Source organism: Phacochoerus africanus, chromosome 2, assembly GCF_016906955.1.
Source record: "Phacochoerus africanus isolate WHEZ1 chromosome 2, ROS_Pafr_v1, whole genome shotgun sequence".
Lineage (NCBI taxonomy): Eukaryota > Metazoa > Chordata > Mammalia > Artiodactyla > Suidae > Phacochoerus > Phacochoerus africanus.
The window spans coordinates 32382729-32401986 of record NC_062545.1 but is presented as its reverse complement, the minus strand read 5'-3'; the positions used below and the strand labels follow the sequence as shown (position 1 = coordinate 32401986).

Genomic DNA, 19258 nt, shown 5'->3' with positions numbered 1-19258 from the left:
CTTTTTTGAATTCTCAGTATCAATCTGCCTTACTGTGAACTTATGGCAGCTCATTCTTATTTATCTTTGATCAGCCTGGCACACAGTAAGACTGGGCACAAATTTGTCTCACAATAAGGAGCCACAAATACCAAATATACCTCCTTCAATCAGTACCACCAAGCTTCAGATGATTATTCAGTCGTTATTAAAAAAAAAAAAAAAAAGTACCTTAACTGGTAACAATGAGATTTACTATAAGTTAAATAAATACTAGATCTTAGTCACTTTTATAATAAATACCACCCCAAAATAAACTAAGAAAAACATATAATAAATCCCACCCAAAAAGGGAAATTTATAGTACTAGATTTCACTTTACAGAGTGCAATTTGAGATTGCTACTGCAGTTGGAAATGTCACCTAGAAGTCATAAATAAAGCAAACACAAAAGAAGGCTTCCTTAGGCAGACTCCTTTAACTGAGGATAAAAATCACCAGCACAGATACGCAGAGAAATCAGGTAATTCTCTATAAAACTTAGCAGGTAGTATTTCTGAAACACAGATACTTGTAACTATGCCCCTTCCTTCAAAACCATAACAGCAACAAAAATTTTTGAAAGGCTTCCAGTGGCTCTGCAGGGAGTATGGAGACCAAACTCCTCTGTAACCTCCTGGGTTCAGCACTGACTGGCTCCAATCCAGATGTGCAGCTCGTCTTCTGCTTCCCATGCCCTCTTACACACACCCTGAACTCCAGCCATACCAGCCTCCTCAGTTCGGAATAAGTCTTCGTGTTTCCGTGTCCTCATTAATGCTGACTCTCTTCTGTCTAGACTGTCCACTTCCCGTCTACACTTGAGGGGAAAAAAAAAAAAAAAATCCAACCCAAGCTTTCAGGTATAAGGTTAAAAACGTTTATGACCAAATCTAACAATAGCTCTGTTACTGATTTTTAAACCATAGGACACTCAGAATAAAATGTAGGGTGAGGGGAAGCCTGATCAAGTTACATGTGAGTTTATGGTTATACACTCTCACAAATCCCAAGGCTATGAAAGAGAAGTCTGGTACTCAGCAAACCAGCCCATCGGGGAGTCCCTACCACTCTAGCAACATCCACTGGCAGAGGAAGCAGGATGCCAAGAATGGCAAAGTTGGAATGATGTGGGCTAAGAGTGACACAGCCCTTTCTCTGAAGCAGCCCTGAGGTGCATATGGCAGATGAAGGCCATCCTCCCAGGGGACAGAACTGAGGGCAGGCAGTAGGATCTGATCAGGCACCACACTTCAAGGACAAGCTATGCCCAGAGCAATCTCTGCTCTTACTCATCGAACCCCACAACTGATGACCTCCAGAGTGTGATTTCCAGCTATGTGACAAGGCAGGGCAGGGCACGGTCCTGGGGGAGGCCTCAACATTGGGGCTGATCACTGACAACGGAGCTGGATGGAAACCAGAGAATGGACATCACCCATTATAGGTATGCCTTGTTCGATGAGGCAAGACACTGCCTCTAGATGCAGGAGGTCAACAAAGACTCTGTATGGTCTGTCCTGGGGGAGGGAGGGGTTGTACCTATGAAAGCCGAACTAAGAGGATATATATACACATTTACGCTTTTAGAAAGGTGTGTGTACACACATATATATCAGACAAAAAGGGTGAAAAGTAGCACTCCTAATAATCAACTATCTGCCACACCTCACTTCCCCCTCTGTCATCATCTCCACAATCACTTCCTCCTCCCATGATCAGCCTCAATCTAATGATTCTGCCTAGATCAATTCAAGTAAGTTTGAGTTCAGCCATGATTCGGTATCTCGTATTCCCCCTCCTTAATCCCTTTTTATCTCTTCCCATTATCCCCTATAATTCCACGTTAAACATACCAGAACATCTAAAAATTTGATAAATGCTGAATAAACCAATAAAACAGCACAGTTATAACAAGATAAGGAAATTTGTTTCGGCTGCCTTATCTACATGTCACAAGTAAACATTTTTCCCATTGGATCCCAGAGTCATGAGAACAGAGCTTGAGGTGTTTTCTCTCTTCTGGAGAAGGACTGGTCTGAGCATCCACCAATCCCCTGGGGAGGGTTTCATCCCACCTCAGCCTTTAATTATATAGGAATACCCACAGGGAGAAAGTTTATTTCTGCCATGGAGTTGACTGTAACAGGATCTGTCCTGTGCTAACTGTATATTTATCTTTCAAAGAAACAGATGGAATGGCATAACACAGGGCTTGGTATCATTATATAAAACAAGCCCAGCTGATGGCTAGACATATACAAACACTGCAATCCCTGTGTACCTCTGCCCCAGATGACAGGAGTCGGGCCACAGCAGAATCAGCCCTTGTTGGGAATCAGTGAGCCAGCTGTCCAAGACGAGCCAGGGCTTATGTGATCAGATCTTTACTTGTTTCAAAGGCTTCTTAATAGTTTTAATATAGACTTGTTAGGCTTTTATGATCCTGGAAAACATCCAAAAGGACTGGCCAATCCTCTTCCAACTAATATGTCTTTAGGCTATAAATGTACACACTTTCTACTAACTGAGAGCTTTCAAGTGAGTGCATCTAAGGAATGAATGCCCCATGGAGTGACATTTCCAAAATTAAGTACTACTGTCTTAAGAATTTGCAGAGATCTATTCACTACATTTTTGCCAAGGGAAAATGAGCAGGTTTAAAAGGATAATGCTGTTGTCTTACTCAAGATGTAAATTCACAGATAAAAGACTGAAAAATGCAAAATGCTTAACTGTGGTTGTGCCTAAACGTGGGCAATGGGAAATTTTGCCGTATTTGTATTTTTCTCTATTACCAAGTTTTCTCCACTGAACATACATTGTCATTGAGAAATATCTTAACAGATTAAAGTCCCTTAAAACAAAACAGATGACGTTTCCCCCCTTTATCTCTATACCCTTGCTTTAGCAGTTTTAAAGACAGTACAAAACCGAATGCCTAAGCCTTAGCAAAGTTATAATAAACTGGTAGTGTGCCATGTGGTATAGATTTACCTAAAACAGAGGTACATTCATACTGTTCCTCTTGGAGCTTGGCACTATCTACAAGAAAATCACTCGACTCCAAGAAGCACATGCTTTCAGACACTGTTACATCAGAGGCCCTTTTTTTAAAGTTAGATTTTAACTGGATTTAAAAGAATGAAAGGCATTTCCTGGATTTTATCAGGGCAATTTCCCAAAAGATTTTTGCCCCCACTTCTTAATACAAGGATTAAAGCCACTTAGCAAAGTAGAGTGTATACTTGCCACTTAACATGCTATTAAGAACATAAAAATTAAGAGAGTTTTAAAAAGCAGCAGTACATGCCAGAAGAAGCTGTTGTAGCAGTCTCCCATGAAGTTAGTCAAAAAGCATCAAACATCTGAGTGCAGGAAGGATCCGCTTTCGGACCACACAGCACTACGGAGAGACAGGGAACACGTATCTACATTCAATCAAGAAAGGGCCTTTCTTTGTTTTACCCTCAAATGACAAGTATCACTGTCGAGTTTTCACTACAACTTCATTAAAATACCAAGACATACACACACGCAATTTAACACAGCACAAGGAGGACAGCGACATATTTTTCAGAACTGCAAAATGGCATCTGCAGAATGTCTCGAAGGAATGACAAAGGCACTTCTTTAGCCCAAACAAAGAGGACAATGTTTCCACTAGGACACTACAGGACTATTGCATTTCAGGGGGGAAAGGCAGTAAAAATTAACACAAAACAGAAGTGAACGTGTAGAATAACCGTCTGCGGAGAAGAATTAAACTATTGAGAATACAAGTTCCATTAAAGCACACAAAAGTACAAGAGTGCTTAAAGTCTTTAAAACAGGGTGATTTCAAAGAGGAAATGTGAAAAGAACAATAGCTCAAAAACTCAAAATAAAATTATCAATTGAATTAACTGTTTTAGATTATATAACACCATGCATCTATAATTCACGTTGCTTAAAAGATGGCTTATGAACAAGCTATGCCAGCACACGTATCATTTCACTTAATTTTCTCAAGACCACTCTACTAGAAATGTTCTATCAATGCCACACTTGACAGATAAGGAAACTGTAGCCAATAGATATAAAACAACTCAGGATCAACCAAATCTGAGTTTCAACTCCTGCTCTTCCATTTATTAGCGATGAGACCTTAACTTTCTCTCCAAGATACTTTTACTCTGCATGGCAAGACTATCGGCATCAAATAATGTTCACAAGGATTAAAGACAAACTATTGTCAAAAGTGGGGCAAGAAATTTCCTACAATAGTGTACTCAAATGGAACTAAAGGCTTAATAGATTGAGGGTGGAGAAAAATTGAGATAGACCTCCTCAATCAAGTAATATCTCAAAACACTGTTAAGAGAAGGGCTTAAGAAATGCTTTAAAGGAAGGGAAGAAAGGGGAGAAAAGAAAAAGAATGAAAAGAAAGCAAGCCAAAACCCAGGGTTAATTATAAAATATCTGAATATGTTGGGTGAAAAAAATTATAATCAAGACCTTATACTGACTATACTTCACTTTTATCTGATGTATATGTACTTAGTAATCTTCAGTGGATAGTACCCTAAAAAACAATTTCATTACTTTTGTATTAAGGAGGAAAAAACTCACATTTATAATTACTAAGAGTAGACCGATTAAGTAAAACCAGTAAATATGATGCCAACAGGTGAATTGTTTCCCGTAACTAATAGTTTCCCATAAATTTGTTAGCCCACTTTGAATCTCTCTCTACCCAGTCAATCTTTCTCAACTCCAGTTCTGATCACATCGTTCACCTGTCTGGAAAATCTCAGCGAATACAGAAAGAAAACCCAAGTTCTTCCATCTGAAATGCAGAGTCCTGCAGGCTCTATCCAGACCCTCCTTTCCAGCTGTTCTGCTTGGTACTATGCATGATCATCTCCACTGCTGAGGGGGGAAGTCACGAGTCTCCAGGCTCACTCCTTCTCAAAAGTGACCAAACTAACACGCATACCCATTGGCACCTCCACCATTGGGCAAAGTTAGCTACCATGCTGACCTTGCCGAAGACCTCCCTGCCAGCCTTCCCTCCTTCAGATGCCCACAGCACTGCCTTCCTTCAGAGCTCAGCACTTTTCAACAGTCCTGACCCCATGTCCACATCTTACCCACCACACTAAACAAGTCTGTCTTAAATGCATCTCTATCCTCCAGAGCAAAACATGTACCACTTGGCACAAAGTTATGCTTGGTATACCTGGGTAGAAAAAAAAAGAAAAGAAAAGAAAAAGAGGTTAAAAGAAAACACCTTTAAGAAACTCAGGGAGTTCCCATCATGGTGCAGTGGAAACGAATCCGACTAGGAACCCTGAGGTTTCGGGTTCAATCCCTGGCCTCGCTCAGTGGGTTAAGGATCTGGCATTGCCATGAGTTGTGGTGTAGGTTGCAGACATGGCTCAGATCTGGCGTTGCTGTGGCTGTGGCCGGCAGCGGTAGCTCCAATTGGATCCCTAGCCTGGAAACCTCCACATGACACGGGTGCGGCCCTAAAAAAAAGAAAAAAGAAAAGAAAAGAAACTCAGCACACCTGTTTTTTCAAATAATTCCAGGCACCATCCTCATCATATTTTTCTATTAGCCAAGATAATCACCTTAAACAATTCAATAAAGTAAGCCGAATGTTAAATTCAACGGCACTCGAATGGAACAAATACAATTTTGGCACATTTACAATGAGAAATCTCATGCCATCTTTTAAGATTCACATGAGGAAAACACGAGGAGTGCGAGATTTACTATCTTCACCCGCATGACTGGTTCTTCTCATGGGTTAGGACCAACCTAAAGAGTCATCATCTTCACGAAGAAGTACTCGAATTCTAAGAAAAGCAACAAAGAAACAGAAATGTCACTGAAATAAGTGCTACAAAATATATTTGGCCAGATAGGTCCTCCTGAATCATATAATTTTACATGGGGGGGGGGCACCTGAAAAAAATAATGTAGCCAATCCCTTATTATCACAGACACCAGAGATTCTAAGAAATTCTAAACTGAGCTAAGTGCCTGGGAGGTTTTTTGTTTGTTTTTTGTTTTTTGTTTTTTTTTTAAAGAATATACTAAGGCAGAAATTTATCCTCCTGACCAGGTATTTCTCATTTGCATTAACTTGTTATATCAACCAGGTGATGAGCTCATGTTTCTGAAGGAATTTGGCCCTTAGCAGTTTCCCAAATGGAGCTCATTTTTTCATTTCCCAATGCGCTTTACACTGGTGAGCTTCCAACAGGCGTGAAAACAGTATGAAAATGTAGACTAGTGGCTGCCTATTTTTTAAACTATAGTCATTATAATAATCTCCTTCATGCAAAGCATTTATCGGATGAAAGTATAAAGGATTTTCTTTCTCACCTCTCAAGGTGGCACAGAAATCAGAAAGCACCAAGGAAAACATGAAGGGCACCTTTGCAGGAAAGCAGCAGCTGTGACTGTCAGAACCAAGACTCTAGGACAAGACATTTACTGTTTTATTCTTTTGGAATACCCAAATATAATTGGGTAACAGTTACACAGAACTTTTAGGGTATATCTATATAGATACAATACGAGCTTGTCTTTCAGGAAAACTGGCCAACCCAAATAACCAAAATCTGGACCATATCTCAACCAGCTCTGTGGCTGATTCCTCATCAGCCGTCCCTTCTACTTAGTTCTGCTGCAAACAGCACCCCAAAAGCTAGAATGCATGGATATTCATTTCTTCAATACTACTACTCCTCATGTGGTCCAAACAGAGCATCCAAAGAAAAGCACTGACTCACAGTGACCAGGAATAGATTCACTGGATAATCACCAATCTCCTCAGAACTCACACCTGCAGCCCAGATCTCCGACTGCTGCCACCACCTTGCTCACTGGCACCGCACAATCCAAGGACGCCTGGATTAAGATAAACGCCTTAAGTAGCAGTGCTGACACAATTCAGTTCCTAATGCTTATTCAGAGGCCGTCCAGCCCTGTGTCAGGAAATAATGCGACTGATACTAGAACCCAATGGTAAACATAAGTAGCTCTAGGAGGTCGTGATCCTTTCCCAACTGTAATAATGAATTCCTAAGTTATTTTACTTTTTTCGCTGAACCAAGAAGAAACAGGTGGAAAATAACTCCACACAGCCTGAAGAGTGTGCAGATCCATTATTAAATACAACAAATACAAATCTTGAGAGAAATAAGATCACACTAGCAATGTGAAACTTTGTGCACAAGGACATTGCAACGATGCACTTCTTTGTTAAGGGAAAAGAACACACATGTACACACACACATCACACAAGTGTGCTTGGTCCCTAAAATGGTGTGGCTGCTATCCTGTGCAGCCAGCCCCTGCCATCTCTCCTTTTGCATCACATCTTCTGTGTCCTGACGCCCTGGGGAGATGGGGGGAGGGCTCCAAGCCGATTCTAAGGCAAGCAGCTTAGAGAGAGACAGGGAAAAAATGTTTGATAAAAGGAGACTCTTCATATCATATGGAATAAACTTTTTGGAATAAATTAAATATCACATCATAAGGTAAGCAGAACCCTGCCAGGAAAAAAAAAAAAAGGAAAAAAAATTCTTAATTCTGTTTCTCCCTACTTCAGCCACTCAGGCTATTTCCGTCCTATTTCTCCAACACTTAAGCTGTCATCTCTAGTGGAGTTTCCCCACCCACCCCAATCGTTTGAAAAACTCCTGGGAAAAAAACCAAAAGTGTACTCAACTTGGCCAAATGACATTCAGATTTTGTCCCCACCCTACTATCTGGCTATTTACCCTTATTTCTCGATCTCTTTCCATTCGTTCTCCCTTTCTTTCTTCCCCCTCCTACAAATACATCCCAGCAATTATTTCCTTTCTTCCTCACTCCCTACTCCTCAGATTTTCCACACTACTAAGCTTCTTCATTCCCCTCATCCCACCTTCAATTCTTCCCTCAAGGTGCAGGAAGCTGAGAAATGTACAAATTATCGGTAAGTCTTCAGAATGCAGAAGGTACTCTGCTGAAGACTTCTTGTCGAGGAATTTCTCCAAGAAACACAAAACCTGAGGATTCTCCACCACCTATTTTTGAGACAGCCCTTCCATCACAATAAAGTCACTTCAGCCGTTTTATATGGTTTCTTCTAGACTGACTAAGGTCAAACAGAGGTGAGGGTGAGTCTGCGGCTGAGTGTGCCAGTACACTGTCAAATCCATAACAACCGCCTCAAAAAGGACATCTAAGTCCTCCGTGGCCAAAACAACGTGCAAATCATGCTACACTTGCTTTTTCTGCAGAGATATTCCTGAAATCAGTGGTACCAGCAGAACGATCAACTCCCAGAGAGAGGAGACTATGTTCCCGAATTTGTCCTAAACGTGCTCAGAGCTTTTTTTTTTTTTAATCAAGTCACAGTAATAACGATGGGAGCCTACAAGGTGCTTGGCCAGTACTAAGGAGATGAAGCAAAGAGGAGGGAAGAGAGGTAGAAGGAAGGAAGGGAAACGACAACATCCTTGTCCTTAAGGAGCTGATGGTCCAGTCTGCTCACAACACACCAACCCTGTGGAAAGTTAGCACTCACAAAATGCGCACATTTCAAGACAGCAGTAGAAGAAATACTGTAAGACTGTGTGAGCAATTGCCAAAGGAATTACATGGCTAAGAATTCCTATGGGAATTCAGCAAAATAAGACAACTATTTGATGAGAATTTTTTTTTTTTTGTCTTTTTAGCTATTTCTTGGGCCACTCCCGCGGCATATGGAGGTTCCCAGGCTAGGGGTCCAATCGGAGCTGTAGCCGCCGGCCTATGCCAGAGCCACAGCAACGCAGGATCCGAGCCACGTCTGCAACCTACACCACAGCTCACGGCAACGCCGGATCGTTAACCCACTGAGCAAGGGCAGGGACCGAACCCGCAACCTCATGGTTCCTAGTAGGATTCGTTAACCACTGCGCCACGACGGGAACTCCTGATGAGAATTTTTTAGACAACTATCTGATGATAATTAACCGTTTATCAGAACCACTAAAGAGTTTTAAGAGGTATTGGTTTTAACATGGCAGAAAAAAACTTCAAATACGCTTATGCTGAGTGTAAAACATACACCTCTAAACTTCCCTCCCGGAGTTCCCGTCTGGTGCAGCAGAAACAAATCCAACTAAGAACCATGAGGTTGTGGGTTCAATCCCTGGCCTTGCTCAATGGGTTAAGGATCTGACATTGCTGTGGCGAAGGCTGGCATCTGTAGCTGTGATTTGGCCCCTAGCCTGGGAACCTCCATATGCCGCAGGAGCAGCCCTAAAAACTAAAATAAAATAAAAGATAAACGTCACTCCTTCCAGGTTCACATCAAATAACCCTAGGAGAGCAGCAATCCAGCCATCTCATAATGGTTTCTAAACGTCTCCAATCACTGGGGGCAAATTCATTTAACTACACAGGTGTGTTTGAGGGGTCTCAATGTTGCACTTTTCACACTCCTGGTGGGATAGATTAAATTCTCTGGGGCAATGCTCTCTACCCTAGAGGTTAATACTTCACAAATTCTCCCTAGTAAATAAAGTTAGAAAGGCGGAATATTATAGTTAAAAGTATACTGGCAGAATGGTATAGTTAAAAGTATACAGTTCTAACTCTGGTTCTGAAAGTAATGGTAATTTGAAGGAAGTCATTTAACCTCATTTTACTAAATTTCCTCATCTACAAAGATAGAGAGGATTCATTGTCTCTCAAAGTGCCTCAAAGGTCTAAAATTCTACATTCTAAAAGACTATTTGGCATGGCAAACTGTGCACAAAATAAAGTTAAATGAAAATAAGCATCACAACCCATTCATAAGCATCACAACCCAAACATATCTTATGAGCCCTACTTTGTGAAATGTAAACAAACATGCATTTATTGAGTAACCTATAACCTCTGAATATAGCTATAAAGAATAAAAACAACATATTAAATGATAATGTCTGAAAGTACAGATGAGGCTGGCTTTTATTATTTATGCTTCTCTGGATTCCAAGTTTTATTCAACAAACATATAAATTTATCATGATAAAGATCTGGTCCCTTGAACTCAAGCTTGACCTCTTCAGCCTCTACGCAATATGCTGGAAATCAATTCTCTTGGAAATACCACTGGCCAGTCCTGGATTAGGGGGAAAGAGAGGGGGGAACCCATCAACCTTGTTTTTCCACAGCTACTTTTCTCATCTAGTCTGAATCCCCTCCTCTGTCCCCACCCTTCCTCATAAAAATCTCTTGAGAGTGATTAAACGCAAGTAACCTAAACCTGGAATTTCTGGGACAGCATAATTTTCAAAAAGCACTGTATTTTCATCTCCTACTTCTACACACACACCCAGAATTGGATTTCATACTTATTTTTGCAACAAAACCTCACAGTAGTACTTAAACGTCCTTTAAAAAAAAAAAAAAAGGCAAGGGCAGGCTTTGGGGGCAGGAGGGAGGATGGGATTTGGCACCTGTGGAGGTGATGTCATCACCAGCCAGGGCTCTGAACTGCCTCTGGAATACAGCTGTGGCTAGAATCCCTTAGCCCACCCAATGCTATTTGACATAAAATCAGTCTTTCCTGGCCCAAGAAAACCTCACAGTCACACTGACTGTACTCTGCTTAGGAATCCTACACTCACAACTCTTCGGCCTTAAACATTTTGTAGAGCATTGCAACAAATACCATTAGGACCATTGTTGGAGGCCAAACTTGAGCATCTCGAAACTGTTATTTAACATCTGGCAGGCCTGAGATGGACTAATTCTGCATGCCTGTCTACAGGCAATCTCTAACTCATGATAGACCAGATTTTGAGTCACTGCCTTGAAGGGGGAAAAAAAAAAATACATACACCCCAACCAAAGTGAGGACTTGGTTGCCGAAGGAGTGAACACAGTGAGAGAATGAGATGACAAAGTGAAGTTGGGGATGGGAGCCTCGATCCTTACTCTGGAGATGAGGCTAAGAGAATCTAATGCCTGGCTATCCACACAGATAAGATAAAATAATGTAGAATGACGGTTTCTGACATAAACTCTAAGTTATTTTTTTTCCCCCCAAAGAACAGTCATTAAAGGGAGTACTAACTCCCCCAGACTACTTAAGAAGGGCCAATGAATCTATAATGGGCCTGGAAGTACTTGAAAACTTAACTGCCAATCGTAACATTTCAAAGGAAACACAGAGTTACAAGGATAACACATCTGCTTCCCAGAAAAATGAGTGGGAGACGACCCCATCTGCCACCCTTCATTCATAGTAGATACCCCGGTAAAGAAGCCTGCATTCACCACTGCTCCTGCAAGGGGCCCACCCAGGGATGGGTACCTGAAGAGGGGCTGGTGTGGGAACTCCTGGAAACTGGCGGGGAAGAGCTGCCGGAACCAGGGCCTCCACCCAAGTTGCCCACCTCCTCACTCCACAGTGCACTGACCCCTTTTTTCAGAGCCACAGACCCTAGCGTCCCACAGCCAACACCTGACCAATGTGGTCCAGTATGAAGGGAGACAAACATCCACCTCCCAAGTTTGGTCTATAAAACCACACAAGGCCTTACAATTCACCATCAAGAAGTTCCCAGCGTGGCTCAGCAGAAATGAACCTGACTAGCATCCATGAGGATGCAGGTTTGATCCCTGGCCTCCCTCAGTGGGTTAAGGATCCAGGGTTGCTGTGGGCTGTGGTGTAGGTCACATGCAGCTTGGATCCCCTGTTGCTGTGGCTGTGGTGTAGGCCAGCAGCTGCAGCTCTGATTGGCCTCCCTAGACTGGGAACTTCCATATGCTGTGGGCATGGCCCTAAAAAGACCAAAAAAAAAAAATCATTGTCAGGATTTTACTACTCAAAGCAATGGGGAGATGGACAGGGAACATCCACGTGTCTGTCCACTCTCACTTACATTCTAAAGGCTAAGCCAAGATCACACTGGGATGCTAATACTACTGTTTTTTTATTTTTAAAAATCAAGACAGCAGAAAGAGAAAGAAGCCAGAACTTATATACCACAATTCCCATGACTGTCTACTTAACCTTTTTCAGAGCTTTATCCTCCTCACAATCCTCAAGAAAGTTAATTTTCAATTTTCCATGGCTGATTACATGTTATGTGGTCAACCCACAACTCTAAGTTGCAGAAAGCTCTCCCCCATGACCCAAGCACATTCAAAGCCCCATCCGCTCACTGCCCAGCTTTTACAGAATCACAGATTCTTGGCAATGACCCATACTCTGACATGTTTGCAATCTATCTTCTTCAGTCTTGACAGGGACGTGCCACAGACCCAGTGTTGAGCCAGAAACTCAACCAACAGAAGCGCCATATTTTCCTCCACCACCTCATCAGGCGTGAAATCTCTGCTAGAGGAGAGGGGAGCTGAATCCCAAGCCTGGAGTGCATTCCAACTCGAAATCATTTTTATTACCTATACTCCCATGCCTTCTCTAAGGTCCAGAGCAGAGGGAGGGGCGTGTGTTGCTCCTACTTAAAAAGTGAATCCCCATGAACCTGCCCTCTGCACTGGCTCAGTTACCCAGCCCCACAGTTCCCAAACACTGACTTACAAATTTTTCTGTGACCCAGAGTAAAATGTTTACATCCCAACCCAGTTGACAAATACACAGTAAACACACCCAGTTATAATGGAAACTCTGAGCTGTCCTAAAGCCTGTGCTTAGGCATCTGTGCTAAATCCCACCCCAACCCCTCTTCTCTGGGGCCTTCCCCCACCAGGGGGCACCTCTTTCCTCTCCCTAAAGGGAAGCTGTGCACAGCGGCCAAGCTCCACTTCAGCCAGGGAGGTTTATCAAGGTGTAAGTGTTCCTAATTGAATATTGGTCCCAAAGGGGAAGCCTTTTTTTTTTTTTTTTTTAAATTCACTTAAAAGTCTGTATAGGCTAGATAAGGCCCCAACTCTCCTGTTGTTTATTCTGTTTCATTATCTATGTGCCAGTCATGGCCTTCTAAAATGATGTTTTGAAAAATCCTGCCCTAGACCTATATAGAAATCCTACCATTACCTCATTTTCAATCATCCCAACCTCTGATTTCCTTCTGTCCTTCCTCCTGAACCACAACTCCAACAATTCTTTAACCCTGAGCGGTCTATTCCCCCACCACCTTCCAACCACCCTATCTTCATTACCCGCCTTCAGCAGCTTGGATTCCATGAGCCACCAACAGACCCCCTTAACCCACAGCGCCTCTTTCCTCCAGCACAGCCCTGTGCTCTACGGCTCCACTTAACTCCAGCCTTAGGTCAACAAAACTAGCTAACTTTTCTCAATTTAAATTCACAGACCCAATGGCATCAACTGGGAGCTTGGGGTTAAGAGATGCAAACTATTGCATTTGGAATAAATAAGCAATGAGATCCTGCTGTGTAGTACAGGGAACTGTATCTAGTCACTTGTGATAGAGCATGATGGAGGATAATGTGGGAAAAGGAATGTTCATATGTGTGTGACTGGATCACTTTGCTGTGCAGTAGAAAACTGACAGAATGCTGTAAACCAACTATAATGGAAAAAAATAAAATCATTAAAAATAAATAAGTAAATTCACAGCCCCTAAATCTTAAGAGAGCTCCAGAAATCCTACCACAGTTCCCTAGTCAACACACCCCCCCAGGCTCCTGGAGATGGATTTCACACTTGTACACAAAGTAAAAATTAGAGACAAAAAATATGACACTGGATGTTGAATCTTCCTATGGTCTCAGCCACAATCTAACTACAGCTGTCCTCCAATAAGGAAAACCTGTTCAACAAAATCTATGTGATAAAGTCACTGGCCATTCATCAAAAAAAAAAAAAAAAAAAAAAACTACCCAGTACAAGGCTGACTTCCAACATCATTAAGCTTTAAAGGCACTTAACCATTAGAGAATAAAAGAAAAAGTGTATTTACTCCCAAAAAGTCTTGTTTTCTCGCATTTTATAAAAAGGTTTGGTAATAGGCTCTCTTTAATTCTCTGACCAAAGTAGTCCGGTGCCACTCTGCCCCGCCTCTCTAATCATTCTCAGGCATAAGAGTTATTTTGTCCACACATAATTTGTTCAACCATGCAAACACCTGTGCAATCAGGCATGTTCAATTTGCAAGGGACAAGTCCAACAGTGTGGCCACAGCAATAAGTACTGGTGCCCAGCTAGTGGGTCTTTTGCTGGGGGCAAAAAAAAAGGGGGGGGGAGAGAAGCTTTTCCCATAATTATCTTTGTTTTGAATCAAAATATCTAATAAATGCTTTCATGGGACTCCACAGAAAAAATAAAAACACATGCATTAGAGAGTTGCTACTTATTCTAACCCAGGCCACTAATGGTGACCCTAACACACATAATAAAGCCCTGAGTAAAATAAGGCTGTGTCTCTTCAAATTCAAGGGCCAGTAGAAGTGAAAGCTAAGAAACTATATCTGCCCAAGAGGACAATAAAAGGTCAAGACCAGACATCAATGTACTGTAAGAGAATTGCCACAGGGAAATCACTGCAGGGTGTCAAGGGTCATTCTATCACTTTAAAACTCAGTTCTTCTTGGAGGGGAGCGGGAAACAACGTGACTAACACAGTTGAGAAATCAGGCTTGAAATCACATATGCCAGCAAAATAGGCAGACTGAGAACATGCAAAGGCTACAAGCCCTTCAGAGCAAGAGGGTAATTTAGCTTGGAGGAACCTCAGGTAAAAGTCGTCGATGCCACTTAGACTGCTAACATTAAAAAAAAAAAAGAAGAAGAAGTGCAGAGTCCAAAACCACACCAGTAAGATCAAACTAACATAAAAATTCCTACCCTTCACTTACATGGGCTCCTTTCCAGGCACCCTAAGTTTCAAAAGCCCTACCAACTGTTTTCTGACACTCGTTTTAAGATTCCTAAGGTGTTTCCTTCTTCTCCACCATTCATCCACTCCACATGGAGGAAACGACCACTATGTACCCAGGACTGTGCTAGGACATATAATCCAACAAGGGACACAGGGGAGGAAGCCAGAGATTCCATTTCACTCTGAGAAATACCTCCATAAAGCAATCTGCTAAAAGGTAGCAGAGAATGAAGGTAAAATTAGAACCATCTCTAAAGGATGAAGACACAAAGAAAGGAGGTACAGCATCCCAGGTACTTGCAAAGGCATCAAAATTCCAATACAGCTTGCTCCACTTAATCAAAATCACAAAGGTCAGGTTCAATAACTCAAAATGCAAAGGTCAGTTGATCTTCCTACTATTATAGCACTATTTGATAGTGGACATAGAGATTTCCTCTTTTTCAGATTATCTAGAAAATTCCATTTATCCACTGTACTTGCTTTCAGTTTACATAAGTAATCAATGCTTATCTCTAGATATGGGTGAACCTGTGACGATCACTCCCAACTGCACCCCTCTGAATTCTACTAGGACCTTCAGCCCAGTCAAAATTTTGGTGAATATTTCTTTCATTCTTTGGCTTTTTTCCATCCCCACACCAAAGTCTTTCATGCACCATCCTTAATAGGCAGTCAATCAATCGTTTGACTATTAACGGCAGATAATAGTTTCAGGTGTGATCTCCTCTAAGTCAGGATGGGGGATAAAGGCAGGAAGCAGCTAAAAGACAGAATCCAATGTCAGGTCAACTTGTGTTATTGGGCTTAGGGCTGGGTGAGTAGACAGATGGATAGCCTCTTCCTCTACCTCTAAAATAGAGAATAAAAACTTACCTCATTACCAGAGTTGTTCTGCTATGAGAAAAAAAAAAAAAAAACTCACAAAGACAGAAGCAGTTTCTGATCAACAAGATTTGGTTGGTGCCCTTGGTTAGCTAGGTCAGGGTTTTTCAGCCTTTGCACTCTTGACATCTTGGCCAGTAATTCTTTGTTATCCAAGGAGCTGTCCCGTGCACTGGAGAATGTTTAACAACATTCCCAGTATCTACACACAGATGCTAGCAGTGCTCCCTCAAATCATGGCAATCAGAAATGTCTCCAGACGTTGCTAAGTGTCCCCAAGGGGACAAAATTCACCCGCCCACCCTCATTCCACTTGAGAACCACTGTGCTAGATTATGTCAGCCTCCATACTAAATATACAATAAAGATGCTGATGGTGGTGAACAGAGCAAGATACTAAGAAAACGGCCATGTCTTAATCAGCGACTGTCTCTATTTTAATGAAAAGCAAATAGATACCCCCATCAGAAGAGGGAGATCAAAATAAAGACCAAAAAAGTAAAGTCTGAAGTATTTAAGCAACACTAAGTACACAGATGCTCAGATGTGGTTAAAGCTGCAATTGAAAAAGAGTTTAGTGAAAACATTAGGTCAAACCCAAGTCTATCTTTATTCCACATATCCAAGCCCAACCCACCAAAAAATAAATCTTTGAGAGTTTAATTCTTCTACAAAATGAGTATCTGAAACATAATTATTCTGAAATAATTAGGAATGCACAGACCAGACTCCAAATTCGGGCTGGCTCCAACCATTTTCTGGCTACCTGACACTTTACCCTCTCTAAGCTTTTTCCCATTTCCAGAGAAGTAAACCACAGAGCCAATACGAGGGCATGAGCATGCACCTGGATCACCGTCAGTGCTATTAAGTGGCAATCAGCAGTAGTTTCACATACATATTTTATAAACACACTTCTGCTACAAAATGGAACATGTCGCCCAAGTGAACTAATAAGCAAACACACTCCTAATAAGTTATCTCAAAAAAAAAAAAAAATCCATTCCTATAAAAATACCTTAAATGCCAAGACTTACCTGCACTTTTTAAGGCAGGAGAAGGATGGATTACCCTCCTTGCCCATGGTTACAATAAAAGTAAATTATAAAAGCTGCTCTTTTTCAAGTACCACATTATGCACCACTTGGGCTAACTCCAAATACATTTCCCCAGGCCGCTATCCAAATCAACCAAAACGTCATTTTAAGTGGTTGAGTTTTAAAGATTCGCCACATAAAATTTCTATAAAGTCTAACAAGTAGGAAAGAAGAGCGTTTTCTCACACGTACCCACAGCCAGTTTGCAGTTGCTGTTGTTGCCTCACAGAAGTTGTTTTCTAGCCACAAGCTACTACAAATTGTTCAGACCTTTTGGCAGCAACACAGGAAACTGCCCTTTTCACCCGTTCTCCCACAAAAATGTAGTCAATTTCTAGGCAGGCCCATCTCTCAAGGCTACTTGCTTTAGGGAGCCAAATGCACACAATTTTTCATTTAGCAATATGAAAGGGCCCCAAATATTTTGCATTTTTGTGAAGAAAGCTGAAAGCAAGTCACCGAAAGACCTGCGGGCAAAACTCTCTATTAAACCAGCCCATAAAATGAGCTAACGCCGCACTTTACACCGGCATTTGAAATTTATAGGGCATTTGGCACCACAGCTGTTTCTGTTTTATCCAAATCGTCCAGGATGCAATAGGCAACACATGAAGCCATTTCCTGATGCTTAATTGTCCCTTGGCTTCCCACCAGTCTCAACTTGTCATGTTTCAAATAAGTAGGTACATCTGCCTTTTGACTAAAAAAAAAAAAAAAAAAAATCCCATGTCTTTGAATCTAGGGTTTTTCTACAATCTTAAGGGTCACATAAAGGTATCTGGGCAAGATAAAAAATGAAGCTTTTTTGTCTCGGCTTTTTTATCCGGGCATACAAAATCAATCTATATTTTTCTCCTTCAATTATTTAAGGAGAGGTGAGGGCAGGAGGTGGGAAATTACTCAACAGCTGTAACGTATTTAACTTCTAAAAATAAAGCCAAAATTGCCTTCTGAATACAAAACTAAAGAAAACCTTCGAAAACCAGGAATTCCTTTGTATCCCATTTGGCTTAAAATTTCACAGACAGATACATTTTAAAAAAAAAGAGAGAGAGAGAGAGTGAGAGAAAGAGACCCAAATGGCAAAAAAGCATCTGCAGTTGCTCAGAAAATAAAGCTGTACACGCCCCTTTACTGGGAGAGTCAAATGCCAAAATGCCATCTGGTGAACCAAGCGCACAATTCACAGACTGAAAATCAGCCCAATATTTTCCAGGGAATATTTTCTGTCGCCCCAAAATGACTTGCAACCTCAAACAAGTTCCAATCACGATTCAAAGGCAACTTCTCCAAAAGGGTACAATGTCAGAAACCGTCCCAAAACCACAGGGACAAAAATGATAAGCAAAGGAACCTCAATTCAATTACACATGCCCATTACTTTGATTTAATAAAAGATAAGCCAAAGAATATTTTTCAGAGTCCAATATTAACACTAATTTAAAATATGTTCAAGTTCAGACCTCCTTTTCAAAAGGACACTGAATTTTTCTGGCAAAGTAAATCCTATAGATTATACGGGGAAGAAAACCAGAAGGCAAACCAAGGAATCCAAATTAAAAATTCAAAGACAAAACCTTACATGTCGAGGAGGTAAAAAGACCTGGCTTCTGGCTTGCCTGTGGCTATTTAAGTACAAAAGGCATACCTTGTATTGTAGGTAAAGTAATCTTTCCAATTTAAACAGATAGGTTGCACTTGTGGAGCAAGCACTAACTGCAAACGTGCCTTCAACACTATTGGCCTTAACCTTAACCAGTAACAAACCAGACCACCTTTCATCTCCTTCAACAAAACAGAATATTGAAAAGATTTCACATTATTGTTTACCACCTGAACAGCATCTTCCAAGTACATCTATTTATTTATTTGTCTTTTTACAGCCGCACCCGCAGCATAGAGAGGTTCCCCAGACTAGGGATTGAATCCGAGCTATGGCTGCAGGCCTACACCACAGCTCAAGGCAACGGCAGATCTTGAACCCACTGAGCAAAGCCAGGGATCAAACCAGCACCCTCATGGATGCTAATCAGATTCGTTTCTGCCATGCCACAGTGAGAACTCCCCAAGTACACATCTAATTGCTAATATTTCTGAGAAAGCAACTATATAAGGAGCAGGAAAAAATGGCCTCCTTGTTGGAGATTTATTTACTCCGAGGGGTCTGAGGCAGTCAACACGATAAAAAATAAGGCAATAACCAAAGAAAAAGAAACACTTTTTGTGTGTGTGTGTGTTTTTGCCTTTTCTAGGGCCACTCCTACGGCATATGGAGGTTCCCAGGCTAGGAGTATAATCAGAGCTGTAGCCACCAGCCTACGCCAGAGCCACAGCAACGCAGGAACCGAGCCGCGTCTGTGACCCACACCACAGCTCACGGCAACGCCAGATCCTTAACCCACTGAGCAAGGCCAGGGATCGAACCCTCAA

At 41.6% G+C, this 19258-nt stretch overlaps 1 protein-coding gene across 16 annotated transcripts in view; it reads right to left on the bottom strand.

Moving 5' to 3' along the window:
- EPB41L2 (erythrocyte membrane protein band 4.1 like 2) overlaps nt 1–19258 on the bottom strand; it is a 211899-nt gene that overhangs the window by 143976 nt on the left and 48665 nt on the right. The window contains exon 1 of one of the 16 annotated variants that reach the window (XM_047758698.1): nt 17021–17042. The exons of the other annotated variants lie outside the window; for them this stretch is intronic. The gene's annotated coding sequence lies outside the window, so the exon portion shown is untranslated. Of the gene's footprint in view, nt 1–17020; nt 17043–19258 lie in introns of those variants that run through there. 16 annotated transcript variants of the gene reach the window in all.